The 21,946-nt window shown below is 36.5% G+C and overlaps 1 non-coding gene across 1 annotated transcript; it reads right to left on the bottom strand.

Annotated features, from left to right (window-relative positions):
- Positions 1 to 9,297: 9,297 nt before the first annotated feature.
- On the bottom strand, positions 9,298 to 9,457 carry LOC141423503 (U1 spliceosomal RNA). The gene has a single exon (XR_012448367.1). It is a non-coding gene; the product is annotated as a U1 spliceosomal RNA (small nuclear RNA).
- Positions 9,458 to 21,946: the final 12,489 nt, after the last annotated feature.

Here is a 21,946-nt window from a genome sequence, read left to right as displayed (position 1 = left end):
CAAACACCTCTTTCCTGGTATTCAGTAGACATTTGCTGTACATCTCTTATATGCCGATGTTATGAGTGATATTTAATCTGTATTTCTTGAATTGTGGCTCCATGTAATTTCCTTTGGAAATCTCAGAGGTGGAGGTCATATGAGTCTAGGTAGTCTGCTAATCAGACTTATGAAGTGGCCTGAATTAAAAAACCAGCCTGCAATGGCTTTTGACCTATAAGTCACATAAATGAAAGGAGAGACAAGAGTACAGTTCCTCAAAGGGTGGGGACAATATTCTCTTGTGACTGTGGACAAGTTCTTCTCTGAATCAGGATTATGGGTTTACAGAAGAGCTCTATCTTCTCTTAGGCCTGCCAGGCCCACTTTCACTTCCTCTGCAGCAGGTCCTCAAGAGTATGTAACACTCTCCTGCATTGCTTCTCTCTTTGTCTCCTAATCCAATCAGAATCTGAACAGAGTGGCAGAGGGTCCACATTGTACATATGCATTTTCTAGAGAACATAGTAAAGTAACTGGTTTAGTTAAATAATGGGTGTAGGAAAACATATAGCTTTTTTCCTTAAAGGACTCACAATTCTTTAAATTTTTATTTGCATTGTTAATATATTAACTTGTGTTTTATTTATTTGTTTATCTTTTGGCAAGGGAAGTATGGGGGTTTTCAAGGCCCTCACTCTCCTGTTTGAGCCATGTCTGCAACCCTTTTGTGCTTTTTTTTGTTTTTTAGATAGAATTTTGTTTTTTGCCCCAGGGCCAGCTTGGACTACAATCCTTAGACTTCCCTTAATAGCTGGAATGACAAGTGTGCACCACCATGCCCAGTTTTTTCTGTTGAGACTGCATCATGTGAACTCTTTGTCCTGGTTGGCCTAAAACCAAAATCCTCCTGATTTTCACCTGCCAAGTAGACAGATGTGAACCACCAGTGCCTGGTCATTTGTCACTTCTTTGTGTTGGTAAGCTTTGAACTCTTCTTTTCTAGTTTTTTGTAAAATACACAAGAAATCGTTGCGAATTATAGTCACTCTATTGTGATATAGACCATGAGAACTTTTCCTTCTGTAAAATTATATTTTGGTACCAATTATCCAACTTATCTGTGTTGCTTCTCCTTGCCCCCTTTTACCTTCTAGTGACCACTTTTCTACTCTCTACTTCCATGACACCAACTTTTTAAATTCTATTTTATCTTTTTTAGTCTTACCCATTTATTATCTTAAGGATACATGACTTAATTATAACAGTAACAGCACCACTAACAAAAGCAGCAGTATTAAAATGAGTGTTGTACTAATAAACATTTACATGCTTGGTCTTGTTCATTTCTCACACAGTGCTATAATGTAGGAACTGTTGTGAACACCATTTTGTAAATGCTGAAATCAAGGCTCAGTGATTAACTATCTCAATTAAGAAAACAACTTTTTTTAGCTTCTTAGCTTCCACATATGAATAAGAACATATGATTTTTTTGGCAGTGCTGGGTTTTGAACTCAGAGTCTCATGCTTGCTAGGCAGGTGCTCTACCACTTGAGTCACTCTACCAGCCTTTTTTTGTGTTGGGCATTTTCTTTCTTTTTGTTAACTTTTTTTTTTATTGTTGTACTGGGGGTACATTGTGACATTTATGAAAGTTCTTACAGTTTATCATAATTTAATTCACTTCTTCCATCATTCTCCATTTCCCACTCCCCTCATTCCTGGAATAGTTCAACAGGTCTCATTTTTCCATTTACATACAAGTGTACCCAATATTTGCACTGTATTCACCTTCTTACACCCTTTTCCCTCCTCCTTACCCCTCTCACTGTTATCAACCTCCCGAACAGGACCTGTTCTGCCCTCCTATTCTCCATTTTTGTTTCAGTGGCTACACAGGGAGTTTCCTTGTGACATTTCCATGTATATGTATGTATGTATGTATGTATGTATATATATATGTATATAATAACTCAAATTGGCTCATTCCCTCTATTTTTCTCCTTTCTACCTTAGTCTCTTTCTTATGGTGATTTTGATAGGTTTAAAAATTCTATTCAGTCATGTGCTGGGTATTTTCAAGGTAAGGTCTCGTGCTGGGTATTTTCAAGGTAGTGTCTCATGAACTATTTGCTTTGTCTGAATTTGAACAGAGATCCTCCTGATCTCTGCCTCTTGAGTAGCTAGGATTACAAATGTGAGCCACTGGTACCTGGCAAATGCATGTGATATTCATCTTTCTGTGCCTGGATTATTTCATTTAACATAATGTCCTCCAGTTCCATCCACATTGCCACAAATGATAAGATTAATTCTTTTTCATAACTGAATAATCTGTTATGAGTATATACCACATTTTCTTTAGCAATTCATCTATTGATGGACCCTTGGTTGATTTCATATCTAGGCCATGTGACTAGTATTGCAATAAACAAGGGAGTGCAGATATCTCTTTGATATACTGATTTCATTTTATTTTTGCTAGATGTCTGGTAGTAGAATAGTTGGATTGCATGGTACTTCTATTTCTAGTTTCATGAGGAAGTTCCATACTGTTTTCTATGCGTGGCTGTATTAATTTACGTTCCCACCAACAGTGTATAGAGTTCCACTTTCCCTGCATCCTCACCAGTATTTTATTATTTTTTTTTTGGATTATAGCCATTCTAACAGAGGTGAAATGAAGTCTCATTCACACTACTTTTTTGGTAGAACAGAATACTATGAAGGCTCTCATGTTGAACTGGTCAAGGTGTTGGAGTCTCAAAGGCCTATGTTGAAATAACAGCTCCATATTTAGTTGTCATTATCACCTTAAACAAGTTAATTAACTCTATGAGCCACAGTGATCTATTCTGTACATTGGAAGAAGTAATGCTACCTCATAGGAGTTTTAACTGTTTTAAATGAAATAATATATGTAAAGTAATTAGCATACTTATTTGCATCTTATATACACTTATTAAATCATGCTTATTAATTATTAGTAGAGAGTGGTATTATTAGTAATATGGTTTGCTGACAAAAAGCATTAGGCTCAATTGTTTAAAGGAGAGAAAAAGAAATCAAGTGACTCCTACTCTGTCTGTTCTGGCCAATTCCTTTGATCAGCACTCTATGCCAGAAATTAGCATCCTACTACTGACCATGGACTCTAAAATGATGGTAGACCCAAGAACTGGATTTAACACTTGACAATAGGAGCAAATATCAGTCTTCCTCTCCTCCTTGTCCTACCACCTAAAACACATGTAGGCTGCTACATGCTACCATGGATAGAGTTAAAATGGTTACTCTTTGATCCAAAATATTAGAAACACTTGCAAAAAGTTGGGTTGGACAATAGTCTTTCCTAAATGTTAAGAAAGACTGGCTGCTTAATGATAAATGAACATGCCCTTCCTTACTCCAGTGTGAGAGAAGCATACATTTAATCCTAAAAATATAGGCAGAATTACCAAAGTGAAAATGTACTCCCTGGAGGAATAGAGATAAGAATGCTGATGCTTACCAAAGTGCTGTTGCTTGTGGATTTGTAAGGCTGGTGGAATACTGATGTTTACATTAAGAACAGCTTGCAATTGTATTGGAAACAAATGCTTACCTTTGTGCTACTGAAATGAAGGTATATGTGATAAAAATGTTATGCACAGGAACATAGAGATGCATAACAATTATTGTCATTGTGAGAATTTAGCTGCATGATTATGAAATTTCAACTCTCAATGGAAAATGAGAATAGGAGCATTGTCATTATTTAAATTGCATTAAGCAATAACATTAGATATTAAAACATGAGAGTAGAAAGATTCCAATTTAACTAGCATAAGTGCTACAAAATCTTCCATTATATAACAACTTTTCAAAAACAATTATGATATGTACATCCAAAATTTAAACCATCCTAATAATTTATGATGACACAGAGGAAGAGAAAATTACCAGAAATCCAGGGTCCTCAAATCCTGGCCTCCTACAAATCCTTTTCCCTTCTTCTCTATTCTCTCTGATGAGGTTCCCCAGGATTCTGTAGGCAGAAGACAAGGTCATCTGTTTTATTATCAGAATTGTGTTATTCCAAACCTCATGTAATCTCTTGTGATGTTTTATAATCCTGACTTGAAATAGAATGAAGTGTGTCCTTTTTTTTTTTAATCTTAGCATCAGCAAGCTTTTGTGGGTTGTCTGTAGTTCCACAGCAGTCTATAAACATCTTTTATGTAATGAAAATGAAATACATACTATTTACAAATTAACAATTATTGTTTCATTACATCTTAATGGATAATGTGGTTTTCTATCATTCATTAAAGTATGGATGCAAGAATATTTGACTTTATGATGAGTATACTATGACCTGTTGGTCATGGTTCACATCCACTTGACTTATTTTCTTAATCTTCTACAAAATGAAAATAGAAAATCCTAATGTGCAATTATAGGACTTCAAAATGGGAACAAGTTTTTGGTAACTCGGTCAGATAAATGTATATTAAAATCAATATGGAACCTGCAAAGATGGAGAAATATTTCATTGCAGGTTATTTCAGAATTCTATCACTTGCTAATTTGGAATTTCATCCAAAGTTGGAAGGCTGGATGTTTTACATTGGAAGATAGCAGGAAATGAGTTAGTTACCCACTATTTAGTGGCTTTAATTCTTAAATATTTATGTTCTGCTGTTACATTTGTATGCATTTTTAAAAGATACTCAATTATATGTATTGGTTTTTCTGATGGAAAGGAAAAAAATCATCAAATTCTGGGAAAGATTCTTGATAGCAAAGTTGACTTCACCATAATTCAGTTTTCTCAATGTAGTTTGATCTGTTTTCTTAAACACTGAAAATTACATTTTATCTCTAGGGTGACAGAGTCAAGGTATTCTGATATTGACTACAATGTTGAAACTTCCATTTGAGCAACTCTTTTAAAATATTAGAGATGATCTTTGCTGATTTCAGCAGTGCTATGAAAACAATGTCTCATTTCACCCCACATTCAACTACTCATTGTAAACATCTTCCTCCTCAACAGCTGGCAAACTTACATATTGAGAGAAACTCCCAGTTTTTCTGCAGGCTGAAAAAATGCACACTCAGGGTCTACAGTTGAATTGCAGTCCTTGGTTTTATAATTTCTTTTGACACTGAATTAAGATCAGGAGGTATGTTGATGACTGCCACCTGCTCTGTGAATAAGTAGTGCATGGAGTGGTGTTCAGGAGTAGCTCTTTTATCCTCAAGGTAAAGTCCTTCCTCTGGTACCTTCAGCTCTGACCCCAATGTGCCACTTCCAGTCTTCCTTGAAGCTCACCAAAACAGGCAGATCTAAATGAGAAATCTCTTTCCTGTAGTGTGAGTTTTAAGAGATAAGCAAAAATAAGAAGTCATTGGTTACTTTTCCCCATTCAAACACAATTTACTAAAAGCTGATCTACACTGCATAAAAAATGTTCTCATTGTAAGTGGAGCCAGTGTCTCCTAGCATTTTCCATGGAATGCTGATCTCTCGGTCCATCATAGGACACTGACGACATGTAAGATGTAAACAGTGCCTCTCGAGAAATTTTTCATGAACTCATTTTTGTTTGTCTCTCAATAAGATACTATTAAACTGTTTGCCTCTATCATTTCTCAGCTTTTTGTCTAAGATCAAGTGAAGAGTTTGTCTCTGGTCTTACATACTTCTTGGAAAGAGTGACTTACACCCATTTTTGCTATAGTAATGAAAATTACTTATTTTGATGCCCAAGCAGTTTAGAAGAAGTATATATGAGTAAGAATGTCTCATATCTAGCTTTAATAACAAAATAAATCAATTTGCTTTTCAAAACATCATTTGAGGCTCATGCAAAAAACATGATCAGTTTATCAGAGAGGCAGCTATTTTCTGTTTTACAATGATGTGATTATCTCACTGCTACATGCTGATAAATGCAGGTTCATAGACCACAAAACTGTGGGGGCAGGGAGCAAATGGATCCTTTGTCCAAAATATCTGACTTTAAAATATTTGCTTTTTATTCCTTATGTGAATTTTCCTTTTCTAAATGTTCATGTGAAATCAGCACATCTTTGGATGTATTAGAATTCTATTTGTATTACTTTTTAAATGACTATGTTAATGCTTTAATGATACACATTGAGTCATTTTCAAAATAAGAATGTAATGAAGCAAAGTAAGAATAATTAAAGCTTATTTTTATGAAAATGATAAGGAATTTATGTGTCTGTATATATTTGGCAGTACAAGGGTTTGAACTCAGGACTTTGTGCTTGCTACATAAATACTCTACCACTTGGTCCATGCCCCAGCCCTTTTTGCTTTTAGTTTTCAAATAGGGTCTTGAATTTTTGTCCAGGCTGTCCTAGACCATGACCTTTCTACCTATGCAGCCCATCCAGCTGGGCCAACAGATATGCACCACCATGGCCAGCTTTTTTGTTGGGACAGGACTAGAACTGTGATCCTCCTGATCTCTGCCTCCTGAGTAACTGGAATTATGCCATGAGCCACTACACCTGGCCTGAAATGTATTTTAAAAAAAGAAACCGCTATGGTTATTTGATGAAAAACAATCAGCTTAGTCATTAGAGTATATTGTGCAACTGAATTTCTGGGAAAAATAATAATTTCCAATTTATGAAAAGTATATTGCTTTTTCCTTTGAAACTGCCAACTTAGTAGATCTAAATAGCTAGAGGCCAACAGTGATTCAAAGACCATATTTAACTTTGCCTTAAGTCCACCCTGCTTCCTCTTCCTCCACAGGGAGGAAAGGTGAGTCTGAGAAAAGGGAGCCAAAGGAAGTAATTCTCTCTAAGTTCCAGGGCAAGTTGTACAAAGGTAAACCAAGGGTTTGGCACAGAGAACAGTGTGCCCCTCCCAGGGCAGGAGATCACAGACATTTTTTAGCATTGCTGATGCATGGTCATAATAAAAAGTGTTAACTTGTTTTATTATTTCTTTTAAATTTGCTACAGAATATTCACACCTTCATTTTCTGTATATGTGGCAGACCACTGCTCACCCTCAGCCATCATATCTGTGGTCTCATAGGAACCCTCTGCGCTAAGTAGGACTGGGAGAGCACTCATGTGGGGCTAATTTTAGTCCTGTCTTACCTTGATGGCCTTATTAATGAAAAGAGAGCATCTACTAGGAGGAACACACACACACACACACACACATACACGCACACACACAGAGTACTGGTTAGCACTGGAGCTACTAAATGACTTTGTCTCAACCTTTCATTTCTGCATTATTTTATGAGGGAAGTACAAGGGAGAGGCCCAGGGGAAGAAAGGTTGCAGGCTTAGGTAATTTTCAGACAGTAGGAGGAATCATGATATACTTTGAATTCAATATGGCTCCCAAACAATGTGGAGGCTCTGATGCATTTCCACATGATTTTGGAGATGAAATGCCAAACTTTCTACAGTTTATGATGGGAAGAAAATACTTAGACAACAGAATGTACCAAAATCCTGAACATAGATGAAGTCAGAATGCCATTGTGGGCATGGGGCAAGGCTCATAAGAAAGCAGCCATTGCAAGGTAGGGAGAGTCATCAATAGCGTCATCTGTCTTAGTATGCAGCCCCGTGTCCAGCATAACACATAGAATACCAGTTTAGCAAGTGGACTGCTCACAGTGCACTCAAAGGCCACCAGGTAAAATTTCAAGTTTTTAAAGGCCTTTTAAATCCAGCCATTTTCCCATGAGGTTACAGTGAAGCAGGCTCATACACCGGTGGCATTGGGCTCCACCAGTAAGTGAAGCTGAACACGCATACTCTTTGCTTTCCTGATGACCTGGAAATCACTCAGGGATTTGATAGGAAGGTAGTGTGTTCCTGCTCTGTAGAAGCAAGTCAACCCTGGTGTGAGCAAACGTTGCATAAGAGCTTTTGAGCACCAAGTATGATATCCACACAGGTGTTCTATTTTTGGTTAAGAAAACTTGACTAATTTAACATTCATTGAGTGCCAATTATGAGCCAGACTCTAGACCAGGAGTCATCTTACAGATGCACACTACTAACTGTATTAGAAGACAAATATCCACCAGTGCAGCAAGAAAGATGGAAACAGAGCTACTGGATTAAGTATATGTGGGAGAGACATGCATTATTTTTGATTCTAGATAATTTGTATGACCTCTCTGTCACCTTTATAAATATGCAAGTAAGTCTATTGAGGCTTATGTGATATAATAATCCTTGGAACATTACAGGGTCTTCATTATAGGGTCTTAACAGAGTACTTTCCCTCTCTCCTCTAATCCCATTCTCTCTCACACTATAAACACACAGGGATGGAGTCTTGATTGTACCGTGTTCTGTAAAGTGTCTCTGTTAGTGCTTTAATTATGCTCAGTGATTATATACTTGGATAAATAGTTCACTATGCTAAGAAAAGGACCAAAAATGATGAGGAGGGGAGAGTTTATTTAAGTACTGTTAGTAAAAACAAATAATCAGGTACATAGACTTAATGGATGCATTTAAGCAGATGGAAAAAAGGTGAATTTAACAAGAGAACAAGGCAACTGTAAGTTACATGAGATAATATTTTCCACTTTTCTCCTGTCTATATTTGGCCAACTGGTATACTGAAAGCATGCTAATAGTATGTAATCAGAAATGACATTTTATAGCAGCTCTGTAATTCAAAACATGTATCCCACCACACTTATCAGTGATACTATGTGCCTCTCTTATTATCTGCCTCCTTGTTTTGAGGTACTAAATGAGTCTCAGTCATTTATTAAGATCTGCTAATGTGACTGAATTAACCCAAGAGAAGAATTTGTAAAAGTTAAAAAAGGGAAATCTTGAGCCAGACTGTTATGACTATCTTTTTAAATATATGATACCAAGCAGTAAATCAGGCTGATTTTAACCCCAGAATAAACTAATTGTATGTAGAACAAGCATTCACTACACCAGTTATTTCAATATATGTAAAACAAGACAAAGCACCTCCAAACAGAAAAGCAGGCTGTAATGTCTTTCTCATCCTCCCTCCCTCTCTTCCTCCCTCACTCCCTTCCTTCCTTTCTTCCTTCCTTCCTTCACACTGAGAACAGAACCCAGAGCCTTGTGCATACGAGGCAAATGCCCTACTACTGAGCTATGTCCCTAGCCCAATCGCTTTTTCATTAGACTAGTATTGCAATTTTTTGAGCTCAATTTTTAACTCTCATGTTGCATTTTTAAAAAGTTATGTAAGTTGTTTAAAGAATTGTTTTACTGATAAAAGCAGGACCTGAAATCCATCTCTCTCTCTCCTTTTTTTTTTTATACAGGAGAGAATGAATGTAGTCCCCACTACCAAAAATAATGCAGTCCATTTCCCCAAATTTGGGGAAATCGTAGGGGTCTGCACATCCTGAGTGCACTGGGTAAGCCTTGCCCTGGGAAAACCACCTTTGTGATCATGGTATCTCTCCAGTCAGGTTAGTATGAAATCTATCTCTTTTTTGGGGATATCACTTAGCATTCATTTGGTCTGCAATTCTGCCCCAAACCTCTTAACATCCATCAGATCACAAGGATAGATTGTATCAGTGAGTCTGTTGAGGGGATTACAGGAGGTGGGAGAGGAAAAGAAAGTGTTAGAGAATTAGAGAATGAAAAATATTGAGCATTCCATCTATATATGAATTTAATATAATGTAATGCACTGTAAGCTGTTGAATAATAGGGGATCATGGGGATATAGCGTGAGTAAGCAATGGGGGGTAAATCTGATTAAAGAACAATATATGCACATCTGAGATGCCAAAGCTAAATCCCCTTAACTACCAATATGCACTTTAAAACAAAATGAAGGACAGGATGGTAAAACAGCCTTTTTCCAGGAGGAAGTGGGAAGGAAGAGGGCATAAAGAAAAGGTGAATGAGGGTATATAAAAACAGAAGAATGAAACCTGTTGTTTTAAGAAGGGGAGAGAGAGGAGGAGGGAGAATGATGAGGAAGTAAATCTAACTAAGATATTTTATAAGCACATATGTAAACATCACAATGTATCCCTTTATACAACTATTATGCTAACAAAATAAAATAAAAGAATATTGAAATAACACCCTCCATTCCTTCCCACCCTTTACCCCAGATCCAGTCTTGAGACCATCCACTTCCATCCATCAAACATGTAGCACTCCTCTTGTCAACTGACTTGAGTTATTATGTAAATTCTGTGGCAAACACAGGCCATATCTCATTCACCTTTATTTTCCCTAATTGCCCTTCTGCACAGACATTTTGAGATGTGATAAACATTTGTTAAACAAGTAAATTAGGCCAAGTTGTATACTGTGAGTGGTCGTCAGGTTCCCAATTATACAGAGGAATGATCATTATGAACTATTTTGCCATTCTAAAATTAATCCTAATTCGAGTTGTATATTATCATTTGAAAAACATTCAGAATAAAAATTAAGTGAAGCCCATGGAACTTTCTCCAAAATAGATCATATTTTAGGACACAAAACTGGTCTCAGCAAATATAAGAAAATTGAAATTACTCCCTGTATCCTGTCAGACTACAATGGAATAAAATTGGAACTCAACAACAGAAGAAACTACAGAAAATATTCAAACACATGGAGACTGAACAACACATTATTGAAGGACTAGTGTGTCACTGAAGACATAAAGGAGGAAATCAAAAGGTTCCTGGAATCTAATAAAAATGAAAAAAACACAGCTTACTAGAATCTATGGTATACAGTTTATAGCTATGAGTGCCTACATTAAAAAAAAACAAAAGCAAAGAGATCTTAAATAATGACCTAATGCTACATCTCAAGTTTATAGATAAACAAGAACAAGCTAAGCCTAAAATTAGCAGGAGAGAAATAATTAAAATATAAGACTTGAAACCAATGAAATAGAGACCAAAAACCTATACAAAGAATCAATGAAATGAAAAGTTATTTCTTCAAAAAGATAAATAGGATTGATAAACTCTTAGCTACTCTTACTAGAAGGAGGAGGGGAAAGACCCAAATTAATAAAATTAGAGATGAAATGAGAAATTAAAATTAGAGATGAAAAAGGCAATATCACAAAATACCAATGAAATCCAGAGGATCAATAGGGACTATTTCAACAATCTATACTAAAAAAAATTTGGAAAATCTAGAAGAAATGAGTAAATGTTTAGACTCATTTGACCAACCAAAATTGAACCAAGAAGATATAAATGACCTAAATTGATACATAAGAAGTGATGAAATTGAAGTGGCAATAGTAACCCGAAAAAGAAAAGGCCAGGACCTAAATGGATTCTCTGCTGAATTCTATAAGACATTTAAAGAAGAATATCAGTACTCCTCAAACTTTTCCATGAACTAGAAAGGGAAGGAACATTACCAAACTCATTCTATGAAACCAGCATTATGTTCATCCTCAAACTGGAAAGGACACAAGAAAAAAAAAGATAGGAGGAAGAAATAAAAAGCATTCAAATAGAGAAGGAAAAAGTAAAATAATCCTTACTAGCAGATGATATGATATTATACTTAAAAGACCCTAAAATCTTCATCAAAAGAAATCTTAGATTAACACTTTCAGCAAAGTAGCAGGATACAAAATCTAAATACAAAAATCAGACACTTTAAAAAAATTTTTAATATTATTTATTTTTATTTTTTCCATTTATTCATATGTGCATACATTGTTTGGGTCATTTCTCCACCCTGCCCCTCTCCCCCACACTTCCCCCCTACTCAATTCCAGGCAGGTCCTGTTCTGCTCTTATAACTAATTTTGTTGAAGAAAAGACATAATCATAATAAGGAAGACAAAGCATTTTTGCTAGTTGAGTTAAGGATAGCTATACAGAGAGATTCTTACTATTGCTTTCATGCACCCATGTGTTACAACCCATGTTGATTCAACTCTAACTGATCTCTACACTGGTTCCGGATCCCCTGCTCATGTTAACCTCTGTCATTTTAAGGTTTTTGTATTAGTTCCTCTGGAGTGGGGACATCATATGCATTCATGTTTTGGGTTTTCTACCTATTCTTATATCTCCCATGTGTGCGCTCCCTTTGCAAAAGTCAGACACTTTTCTGTAGCCCAACAATGAGCAGACTGAGAAAGAATTTAGGAAAACAATCTAATTTACAATAGCCTCAAAAAATAAAATACCTAAGAATAAATTTAACAAAAACTATAAATATTGAAGAAAGACATTGAAGAAGACACCAAAAGATGGAAAAACCTCCCATGTTCATGGATTGGCAGAATCAATATTGTGAAAATGTCTACTCTACCAGAAGCAATCTACTAGTTCAATGCAATCCCCATCAAAACTCTAATGACATTCCTCACAGAGATGAGAAATCAACCTTAAAGTTCATATGGAAACACAAAAGGCTGCGAACAGCCAAGGCAATACTGAGAAAAAGAGCAATGCTGGAGGTATCACAAACCTAACTAGAAGACTGAAGCTAGATCCCTGCCTTCACCCTGTACTACTATTAATTCAGAGTGGATCAAAGATCTTAATGTAAGGACTGAACTTTGAAACTACTACAGGAAAGAATATGGAAAACACTGAAAGTATAGACATAGGCAATAGCTTTCTTATAGAACTCCAATAGCTCACTGATTAAGAGAAAGGATTGACAAATGGGATTGCATGAAACTAAAAAGCTTCTTTTAATTTTTTTTAAATTTTATTTTATCATTTTTACATGTGCTGACAGGTGTATACATTATTTGGGCCACCTCCCGTCCCCCTGCCACTAAAAAGCTTCTGAACAGCAAAGTAAATAGTCACAAAACACAGAATGGGAGAAAATCTTTACCAGTTATGCATCTGACAAGGGATTAATAACCAAAATTTGCCAGAAGCTCAAAAAACTAAACTCCTGAAGAATCAATGACCCACTGAAGGAATGGGAAAGTGAGCTGAGGAGAAATTTTTCAAAGGAAGAAATTCTCAGCATTCCTGGCCATGACCACATTAAGATTTCACCTTAGCAGTCTGAATGGCTACCATCAAGAACACAAACAAGGAGACTCCAAGATGGTGGCCAGAGGGAGGAAGCAGAAAGCGAGCCTCCTATAGTGAAATCTTGGAGAGATGCTGGAGACACACTTTGCAGGCATAATCCCTGAGAAGAGGCATAACTTTGACCCCTCCACACCTCCAGCCAGCACAGAGAATCTCCATTTCACATTAAATGGAGAAACCAGGAGGGCCCCCGGGCCGCCAGTCGCCCGCGGCCAGAAGGCTTGGGAAGACGCGGACCAGCTTACTGTCGATTAGTACACTAACACTCCCTGTTTATACCTTTGAAACCTTCTTGTCTGATACCTTGTTCTGTTTTCTCCTTCTCGTCTGTGTATTTGCTTTTCCCTTTTCTTTAACTTCTTGCTTTCCATCTCAGCTCACCCTTCCATTCTAAATATTACTATTGTTATTATTACAAGCTAGAAAATACTTAATTGCACACAGTACAGGGACAGTAACAACACCAAAGACAATGATGGGAAGACAAAAAAACAGGGAAACTGGTTTCCCCACAGCAAAAAATTAGTACAAGAACCAGAGGGGAATGAAGAAAACAGATACTCAGATCCAGACTCCAACAAAATGAAGATAAACTATGCCAAAGAACCCAATGAAGCCCACAAGACTAATTTAAAAAAAGACATACTACAGGTACTCAATGAGAATTTTATAGAGATGATACTGGATAGGGTCAACCAAAATGTACAGGAGACACTCAAGAAATACCAAGACAACAAAAATAGAGAATTTGAAAAAGCAAAAGAAGAAATAAAGGAAACCATAGAAGCACTATATAAACACCAAAGTGAAACAGTAAACACGATTAATGAAGAGATAAATGAACTCAGGACAAAAATAGACAACATTAAAGAGGAAATGACCTAGGATATGGAAAACCCCAGAAAAAAGAATGAAACAGAATTGCAAAACAAAACGGAAGACCAATCCAGCAGAATAGAACAAAGAGAAGACAGAATCTCAGAACTGCAGATGAAATGGTAATTAAAGGAAAAACCGAAGAACTATTAATTAAACAACTCAAGACCTGTGAAAAGAAAATGCAAGAACTCACCGACTCAATCAAAAGACCAAACTTGAGAATCATGGGCATCGAAGAAGGAGAAGAGGTGCAAGCGAAGGGAATGTGTAATATATTCAACAAAATAATAACAGAAAATTTCCCAAATCGAGAGAAAGATATTCCCACACAGATGCAAGAGGCCTCGAGGACAACAAACAGACCAGATCAAAACAGAACTACCTCATGACATATCATCATTAAAACAACAAGTTCAGAAACTAGGGAAAGAATATTGCAGGCTGTAAGAGAGAAAAAACCAATAACAAACAAAGGTAAACCCATCAAAATCCCAGCAGACTTCTCAACAGAAACATTAAAAGCAAGAAGAGCATGGGGTGAGATCCTCCGGGAACTGAATGAAAATAACTTCAACCCCAGGGTACTCTACCCAGCAAAACTATCATTCAAAATAGATGGAGCAATAAAAGTCTTCCATGATAAGCAGAAACTAAAACAATATGTGACCACAAAGCCACCACTACAAAAGATTCTGCAAGGGATCCTGCACACAGAAAGTGACACCCAACTTAACCATGAAAAGACAGGCAGCACCAAACCACAGGAAAAGAAAAAGCAAGACAGTAGAGAGTAACCTCAACTTAGGTACACACAATCAAACCTTCAAACAACTAAGACAACTAAATGACAGGAATCACCACATACCTACCAGTACTAACACTTAATGTGAACGGACTTAATTCACCCATCAAAAGGCACCGCTTGACGAAATGGATTAAAAAGGAAGATCCAACAATTTGTTGCTTACAGGAGACCCATCTCACCTACAGAAATAAGCATAGGCTTAGGATGAAAGGCTGGAAGAAGATTTACCAAGCCGATGGCCCCCCAAAACAGGCAGGAGTAGCAATACTTATCTCTGACAAAGTAGACTTCAAACCTACATTGATCAAACGAGATAAAGAAGGACATTCCATACTAATAAAAGGGGAAATAGACCAAAAGGAAATAATAATCATCAACCTGTATGCACCCAATTTCATCAAACATACCCTGAAAGACATAAAAGCATATATAAACGCCAACACAGTGGTTGTGGGAGACTTTAACACCCCATTATCATCAATAGATAGGTCATCCAAACAAAAAATCAATGAAGAAGTCCAAGATCTAAAATATACAATAGATCAAATGGACCTAGTTGATGTCTACAGAACATTTCATCCAACATCTACACAATATACATTCTTCTCAGCTGCCCATGGAACCTTCTCCAAAATAGATGATATCCTAGGGCACAAAGCAAGTCTCAGCAAATATAAGAAAATAGGAATTATTCCGTGCATACTATCTGATCACAATGCAGTAAAAGTAGAACTCAACAACAAAAGTAAAGACAAAAAACATGCAAACAGCTGGAAACTAAATAACTCATTACTTAATGAAGAATGGATCATCAAGGAAATAAAAGAGGAAATTAAGAAGTTCCTGGAAGTCAATGAAAATGAAAACACAACCTACCGGAACCTGTAGGACACAGCTAAGGCAGTCCTGAGAGGAAAGTTTATAGCCATGAGTGCATATATTAAAAAGACTGAAAATCCCAAATCAATGACCTAATAATACATCTCAAACTCCTAGAAAAACAAGAACAAGCAAATCCCAAAACAAATAGAAGGAGAGAAATAATAAAAATAAGAGTTGAAATCAACGAAATAGAGACCAAAAAAACCATACAAAGAATTAATGAACCAAAAAGTTGGTTCTTTGAAAAAATAAACAAGATCAATAGACGCCTGGCAAACCTGACTAAAATGAGGAGAGAAAAAACCCAAATCAGTAGAATCAGGAATACAAAAGGGGAGATAACAATAAACACCATGGAAGTCCAGGAAATCATCAGAGACTACTTCGAGAACATATATTCAAATAAATTTGAAAATCTTAAAGAAATGGACAGATTTCTAGATATATATGATCATCCAAAACTGAACCAAGAGGAAATTAATCACCTGAATAGATCTATAACAAAATGAAATTCAAGCAGCAATCAAGAGTCTTCCCAAAAAGAAAAGTCCAAGACCTGATGGATTCTCTGCTGAATTCTATCAGACCTTTAAAGAACTGATACCAACCCTCCTTAAACTGTTCCACGAAATAGAAAGGGAAGGAAAGCTGCCAAACACATTTTATGAAGCCAGTATTACACTTATCCCAAAACCAGACAAAGACACCTCCAAAAAGGAGAACTATAGGCCAATCTCCTTAATGAACATTGATGCAAAAATCCTCAACAAAATAATGGCAAACCAAATTCAACAACACAGCAAAAAATTATTCACCATGACCAAGTAGGCTTCATCCCAGGGATGCAGGGGTGGTTCAACATACGAAAATCAATAAATGTAATAAACCACATTTACAGAAGCAAAGACAAAAACCCCTTGATCATCTCAATAGATGCACAAAAAGCCTTTGATAAGATCCAACACCCTTTCATGATAAAAGCTCTAAGAAAACTAGGAATAGAAGGAAAGTACCTCAACATTATAAAAGCTATGTACGACAAACCTACAGCCAGCATTATACTTAATGGAGAAAAACTGAAACCATTCCCTCTAAAATCAGGAACCAGACAAGGATGCCCACTATCTCCACTCCTATTCAACATAGTACTGGAATTCCTAGCCAGAGTAATTAGGCAAGAAGAAGGAATAAAAGGAATACAAATAGGTAAAGAAACTGTCAAAACATCCCTATTTGCAGATGACATGATCCTATATGTTAAAGTCCCAAAAAACTCTACTCAGAAGCTTCTAGACATCATCAATAGCTATAGCAAGGTAGCAGGATATAAAATCAACATAAGAAAATCATTAGCATTTCTATACACTAACAATGAGCAAACTGAAAAAGAATGTATGAAAACAATTCTATTTACAATAGCCTCAAAAGAAATCAAATACCTAGGTGTAAACCTAACAAAAGATGTGAACAACCTCTACAAGGAAAACTATACACTTCTGAAGAAAGAGATTGAGGAAGACTATAGAAAGTGGAGATTTCTCCCATGTTCATGCATTGGTAGAATCAACATAGTAAAAATGTCTATACTCCCAAAAGTAATCTACATGTTTAATGCAATTCCCATCAAAATTCCAATGACATTCATTAAAGAGATTGAAAAATCTACCATGAAATTTATATGGAAACACAAGAGGCCACGAATTGCCAAGGCAATACTCAGTCAAAAGAACAATGCTGGAGGTATCACAATACTTGACTTCAAACTATATTACAAAGCAATACCAATAAAAACAGCATGGTACTGGCACAAAAACAGACATGAAGACCAGTGGACCCAGATATGAAGCCACACAACTATAACCAACTTGTCTTTGACAAAGGAGCTAAAAATATACAATGGAGAAATAGCAGCCTCTTCAACAAAAACTGCTGGGAAAACTGGTTAGCAGTCTGCAAAAAACTGAAACTAGATCCATGTATATCACCCTATACCAAGATTAACTCAAAATGGATCGAGGATCTTAATATCAGACCCCAAACTCTTAAGTTGATACAGGAAAGAGTAGGAAATACTCTGGAGTTAGTAGGTATAGGTAAGAACTTTCTCAATGGAACCCCAGCAGCGCAGCAACTAAGAGATAGCATAGATAAATGGGACTTCATAAAGCTAAAAAGCTTCTGTTCATCAAAAGAAATGGTCTCTAAACTGAAGAGAACACCCAGAGAGTGGGAGAAAATATTTGCCAGCTATATATATCAGACAAAGGACTGATAACCAGAATATATAGGGAACTTAAATAACGAAATTCTCCCAAAACTAATGAACCAATAAAGAAATGGGCAAGTGAACTAAACAGAACTTTCTCAAAAGAAGAAATTCAAATGGCCAAAAAACACATGAAAAAATGCTCACAGAGATGAACTCTTTTGCACTCTTTACTGTTCCCTGAAGGACTCTTCTCCATTTCCTTGTCACAAGTCTTAGCCACAGAAAATCCTGCCTCAGCTCAAAAGAAGAAATTCAAATGGCCAAGAAACACATGAAAAAATGCTCACCATCCCTAGCAATAAAGGAAATGCAAATTAAAAGCATGCTAAGATTCCACCTCACCCCTGTTAGAATAGCCATCATCAGCAACACCACCAACAACAGGTGTTGGCGAGGATGTGGGGAAAAAGGAACCCTCTTACACTGCTGGTGGGAATGTAAACTAGTACAACCACTCTGGAAAAAAATTTGGAGGCTACTTAAAAAGCTAGACATTGATCTACCATTTGATCCAGCAATACCACTCTTGGGGATATACCCAAAAGACTGTGACACAGGTTACTCCAGAGGCACCTGCACACCCATGTTTATTGTGGCACTATTCACAATAGCCAAGTTATGGAAACAGCCAAGATGCCCCACCACTGACGAATGGATTAAGAAAATGTGGTATCTATACACAATGGAATTTTATGCAGCCATGAAGAAGAACGAAATGTTATCATTCGCTGGTAAATGGATGGAATTGGAGAACATCATTCTGAGTGAGGTTAGCCTGGCCCAAAATACCAAAAATTGTGTGTTCTCCCTCATATGTGGACATTAGATCAAGGGCAAACACAACAATGGGATTGGACTTTGAGCACATGATAAAAGCGAGAGCACACAAGGGAGGGGTGAGGATAGGTAAGACACCTAAAAAATTAGCTCGCATTTGTTGCCCTTAACGCAGAGAAACTAAAGTAGATACCTTAAAAGCAACTGAGGCCAATAGGAAAAGGAGACCAGGAACTAGAGAAAAGGTAAGATCAAAAAGAATTAACCTAGAAGGTAACACACACGCACAGGAAATTAATGTGAGTCAATGCCCTGTATAGCTATCCTTATCTCAACCAGCAAAAACCCTTGTTCCTTCCTATTATGGCTTATACTCTCTCTACAACAAAATTAGAAATAAGGGCAAAATAGTTTCTGCTGGATATTGAGGGGGTAGGTGGGAGAGGGAGGCGGCAGAATGGGTGGTAAGGGAGGGGGTAGGGGCAGGGGGTAGAAATGACCCAAGCCTGGTATGCACATATGAATAATAAAAGAAAATAAAAAGAAGGGGAAAAAAGAACACAACAACAAATCTTGGTGAGGATGTAGGGAAAAAGGAACCCTTGTACACTGTTGTTGGGAGTGTAAATTAGTACAACCACTGTGGAAAGCAGTATGGAGGTTTCTCAAAAAGCTAAAAACAGAACTGCCATATAATCTAGCAATACTATTCCTGTGCCTATTTCTGAAGGAATATAAATCAGGATACAATAAAGACACCATGTTTATTGCAGCATTATTCAAAATAGCCAGCTATGGAAACAGCCCAAATATCTACAACTGATGAATGGATTAAGAAAATGTGGTTTATATATACAATGGAATATTATTCAGCCATAAAGAAGAATGAAATTATGTCATTTGCAAGTAAATGGATGGAACTGGAAATCGTCATGTTAAATAAAGTAAATCAGGTCCATAAAGACAAAAGTTGCATGTTTTCTCTTGCATGTAGAAGATAGATCCAAAAAGTAAAAGTATACACAAATACAAGCATGATCATACATACATATATATATATATATATATATACACATACAGAACACATTTCTAATAGTGGGACTGTTTGAGGTGACTAGTGGGAGGAGGGAAAGGAAAAGACAATGGTAGAGAATGAATAATATTGAAATTCAACATATATGTGTAGGAAGAAAGCACAACAAAACACACCAAAAGCTGTTGTACAATAAAGGGTGAAGGGGAAAGGGTATAGAAGAGTAATTGAGGGATTTAGAGTGATTAAAGTACATTATATTCACAGGCGAGGTACCGTGGCAAAACCCCTCTGAACAATGAATATACACTTAAACAATGAAGGACAGAAATGTAAAACAGGCTGTTAGGGGGAAGGTATTAGTGTGTGTGAGTGAATGAAGAAAGTGAAAGAGGGTGAATATGGTTTATGTACTTTACATATTTTATGAAGATAGAACACTGAAAACTGTTGAAATAATTTTAAGTAGGAGGCTAGTGGACGAGGGAGTATGATGGTGGGGTTGAATCTAACCAAGATACATTGTAAGCATATATGAAAATATCACAATGAGACACCCTGTGCAACTATTACATCTAGTAAAATGTTGAAAAATGAAGCTGAGATAATAATACATATTGGATAACTCTGGATTCCATACTGTTGAATGTGGCTTTTCCTGGTCTGATGCCTGTGTGCTCTAGTTGACTTTAAAGGAGAAGATTTATAAAACAGAATTAGGTAATTGCAATCTGTGCTAACAAGATAACATTAAACTGCTGTAAGCATATTTCATTAGCTAGAAGTAAATCCCTCATTAGTTTAATACTGTAACATGTTAAACAAATTATACTTCTATTGTCAGATAATACCAAATTGAAGAAGTATTACCCATGTTAGCCAGATAAAAGTATAGCATCTGTTATTCAATTTCAGGGATTTTAGATATGAATGCTAAAGTACCCCTTAGCATTCTATAAGTACAGAAGAGTTAGAAGTTCAAATGTGTACAAGAACTACATGCTTGTGTGGTGGGTGGAACACCCTGTATGTACGTAGGGCCTCCCTCTCTAGAGGGAGCAGCTGTTGACAGCTCCAGGTTATGGTTAACAAATGTAGATGACCAGGTGCTGTCATAGAAGGACAGCAGTTGCAAATCTACACATTCATGGGAAATGTCTTGAGTTTCAAAAATTAAGTGCAAATCAAAGAAAACTTTCCCAGGTCAGATTCAGTTCCACAGGTCATTAGTTCATAGATGAACCACCTGGTTCATCTAATCTTTCACATTACCTTCTGACCCTGAGATCTTGATTCTATTGCTTCATACATAATTCACTTAGTGAGTTAATTTAGTTAGCAAGAATTTTTCCATATTTCTGCCAGATGTTTCCTATTTTACTCTTACTAAAATTATCAACTCATTATGTAAACAATACATCAAAATCTTTTATCTGGAAAACAGAAGATTTTTACAGAGGACAAATGATGAACTTAAGCAGGTGAAAACTCTGCCTAATTGCTACCACTTCCACTGAGTCACTCATAGATTTTCATCTCAACATTTTGTGTCTTTTCTGGGCTAGATCCATTCTTTGGGAATGCTAAGTGGTAGTTTGAAAAGAAAAAAAACTGAATTGCAATTCCTAATATTATTTAGATCTTATGTTTTCTTTGGGTCTTTGACAGAGAAGCCAGAACTACCGGAATGCAGCTGGAGATGTCTGGTGGTTGTAGCACATGAATCATTAATTTCTTGGGACTCAGACCTACTCCTCAATGCTTATATTGAGAATATCATATCTAAAAGCAAATGTCAGTGAGCTATCATGTCCCAAAATGCAATTACATTCAAAGCCCACATTGACATCTTACTATTTTGATAACTGATTTCTCTGGTGTCTTGGGAAGTTCATATGACACAGAGTCCAGAAAAGAAACTCAGATTAGACTTAATGGTGCAAATTAGTTTAAGTGTTATGAAGGATTTTACCAGTCAAGTTACTATGAAAAGTAGATAGATGTCAAAAATGTCTTCAGCCTTCCTTCACATTATTTAAATCACACTTTCTTGATATCTCTCTTACAATGCAGCAGCTTTCAGCATGTCTGCCTTTCCATTAAGTCCACATAATTCAGTCATTAGGTAATTTGGCTTTTTTTTTTCAGTAAAAAGTCTCTGAGTCCCCACTAAGTGGAAAATTCTGTACTAGATAGTGAGGAGAATGGGTTAGATATGACTCTAAAGTCCTCAAGCACCTTAGAGAGGGATGGAAGATTTCTAGAATGGAGTGGAA

Source organism: Castor canadensis, chromosome 5 (genome assembly GCF_047511655.1).
Source record: "Castor canadensis chromosome 5, mCasCan1.hap1v2, whole genome shotgun sequence".
Classification (NCBI taxonomy): Eukaryota; Metazoa; Chordata; class Mammalia; order Rodentia; family Castoridae; genus Castor; species Castor canadensis.
This window is presented reverse-complemented; position numbering and strand designations above follow the sequence as displayed.